Source organism: Bos indicus x Bos taurus, chromosome 12 (genome assembly GCF_003369695.1).
Source record: "Bos indicus x Bos taurus breed Angus x Brahman F1 hybrid chromosome 12, Bos_hybrid_MaternalHap_v2.0, whole genome shotgun sequence".
Taxonomy (NCBI): domain Eukaryota; kingdom Metazoa; phylum Chordata; class Mammalia; order Artiodactyla; family Bovidae; genus Bos; species Bos indicus x Bos taurus.
In genome coordinates, this window is record NC_040087.1 from 76,390,559 (window position 1) to 76,393,448 (window position 2,890).

Sequence of the window (2,890 nt, forward strand, 5' to 3'; positions counted from 1 at the left end):
AGAATTTTCTACATCTTAGAGAGCACCTAAGCTTTGTCAGCTGACTTGTGAATAGGTCGAGGTGCAGGCAGAAAGGTCAGTGGCATTGATCTGCTTTGGCATCCAGGAATTGATCAGCCTCTCAGGCTGGCCTGGGTAGTGGCATGCAATGATTTGAGGGTAGCAATGGCTGTCTTTAGTCTTAGGAGGACTGAAGGGACACATTTGTCCTGCAGTAGCCATCCACTGCATCGTCAACCTGATGTTCAGTATATTTTTGTAAAAACCTAAACCAGAAATTCTCTTTAAAAAAAAAAGATTTTATTTATTTATGTTTTTAGTTGTACTGGGTCTTCGTTGCTGTGCACAAGCTTTCACTAGTTGCAGCGAGCAGGAGCTACTCTTCGTTGTGGTGCTTGGACTTCTCGTTATAATCGCTTCTCTGGCTGCAGAGCAGAGGCTCTAGGTGCATGGGTTTCAGTAACTGCAGCACATGGGCTCAGCAGGTGCAACACATGGGCTTAGTTGCTCCTAGGCTTGCGGGATCTCCCCGGAGCAGGGATCAAAACTGTGTTCCCCATATTGGCATGAAGATTCATAACCACTGAACCACCAGGGAAGCCCCCAAACCAGAAATTCTTCACCGAAGATATCCCATTTCTGAAGTCTGATTTTGGTCACCTGGGGATCTCTTTATATATTAGGCTAGAGTCCTTAAATATCTCTTTCAGGAAATATTTTCTATCCTGTTCTTTGGTATTCTCATTTCTGGTAGCAGAGACAACTAATAGGAAGGAAATCAATGATCCAGGAATGGGATCTTCAGTTCAAGGCAAGTGGGCAGCAGTAGTTTGATCTGTGTGTAGAACATCAGACAGAGTTCCTTCAGACATCTCTTACTCTGTTTCTTGGCTTTATTTCCCAGAATTTTTTTTTGAAAACATATGTATCCCTGTGTAGGTCTGTCTGAGCCTTCTCCAGAGAAGATCACCATGGCATCTGTGCTCTTCCAAAGGTGCTTGGAAGTTCATTATCTCAGCTCATGTCTATAGAAGCATAGACTGCTATAATGTCGTAAGTTTCCAAGTAAAACAGTACTTTGTGCAGGATCTGCATGCCTTACTCAGAGTTAAAAAGGACTTCATGGTGTTTCCTCCCGTATGATTTGCCACCTTTTAGCAGCCAGTAAATTGAGACTGTCTTCCAGGCAAGTTGCCGATGTCCGGAGCATACTCTACTGGGTACCTTTTAGCTGCTGCTGCGGCAGGGTGGCAGCAGCAGAGAATCTGGAATCCAAGTCTCCTGATTAAAAGCATCCAGTCCTTCTGTCTGTCATCAAATGTTTCTTAGTAGTGTTGACAAAGGATCCAGAAGTACGCCTGTATATGAAGCAGAAAAAAATAACGTGAACAAATTCGTTTCCCTAGACAAGCATTAATTGCTGTATTCCAGTGGAATCATAGCAGATGTACGTTGTTTGAGTTTCAGTTGTCAGCACTGTTTCCTGTCTCTTGCATCATCAGTTTTTCCCATCTTGTGGATCACTCATAGTATATGCATATCCATACATGCTGTAATGTTTCTGTTCTGTTTCTCACTCTCCTTTATTGCGAAAGTCCTTGAAATAGTTGTCCACACTTGCTGTCTCCAGTTCACCTTACCTGTCTTGGAAATTTCTATTTCAAAATCTGATAACAGTCTCTCTACACTGTTATCGAGGGCAGGCCGAAGTTCATCTCTATGGATGCAACTTTGCCATTTGGCTTTAAATCCAAAACTGTGTGCTGGGAAAAAAGGCTCCACTTTGAAAAAGGAGTTGTGGAGTGCTTCAAACTAGCAAGACCTTTAGCTTCTGAACACACAGCCCCAAATCCATCTTCTGTTGTGGCCATAAAGATCTGACTGCACAGGTGTCTGTCTGCCTAGCAACACTTTCTTATTGGTAGTATCCAAAAAAATAAATGTGTACAACCCATTTAACATACAAATTGTCTGCTCAGTTCCTCCTTTGCCATAAAGATAAAGGATTATCTCACTAACTGCTTTGGTCCAGTGATTAAATTTAAAATGGTGTTTTATTTCCTTGTGGTGAAAGATCTCACCATTGTAACAAACCTACAATTAAGGATATTTCATTGCTCAGATTAGCTGCTTTCCAAACGGTTGCTCAACTACTACCAGTCAGTGAAATCCAAAGCAGCAGCTGGTGTAGCCATTGACATTCTAAGGAGGAAATGCATCTGGACCTTTGTGTGCAGTTTTCCTATTGGTCAGACACTTAGCAGAGGAGCAGTCATCAGAACCGAAGAGAATCCGAATGCCGCATGTGGTGGAGTGGACCTACGGGACCTCCAGCGTGCCCTGCGCAGGCTGGCGCGAGCAGGGGCAAGGGTGGCGGACTGTCTGCATTGTTTGTTTTTCATATAAATGTTATCTGTGTATGTATATCTGGCTTCCCAGGTGGCTCAGTGGTAAAGAATCCGCCTGCCAGTGTAGGCTACTCGGGTTTGATCTCTGGGTTGGGAAGATGCCCTGGAGGAGGAAATGGCGACCCACTCCAGGATTCTTGCCTGGAAAATCCCATGGACAGGGGAGCTGGCGGGTTACAGTCCATGGGGTTGCAAAGAGTCAGATATGACTGAGCGTGCACACAGGCATCTATCTATATCTACAGTTGTTTTTCTTAGATAAATGCTAACAACTTGTACACAGTTTATTTACCTGGATTTTTCTCTCTCAACGATATATCCTGGCAATCATTCCCCTGCTGTATATAGAGATTTTCTTAAAATTCTTATGTATGTATTTATTTTTGGCTGTGCTGTGTCTCTTGCTGTGCGCACTCTTTCTCTTTACCGGGCGGGGGCCGCTCTTCACTGTAGTGTGTGGGCTTCTCATTGCAGCAGCTTCT

The 2,890-nt window shown here is 43.8% G+C and overlaps 1 pseudogene; it reads right to left on the reverse strand.

Annotated features, from left to right (window-relative positions):
- Window positions 1-510: 510 nt before the first annotated feature.
- On the reverse strand, window positions 511-2,388 carry LOC113902129 (annotated as a pseudogene).
- Between the last annotated feature and the right edge of the window lie 502 nt (window positions 2,389-2,890).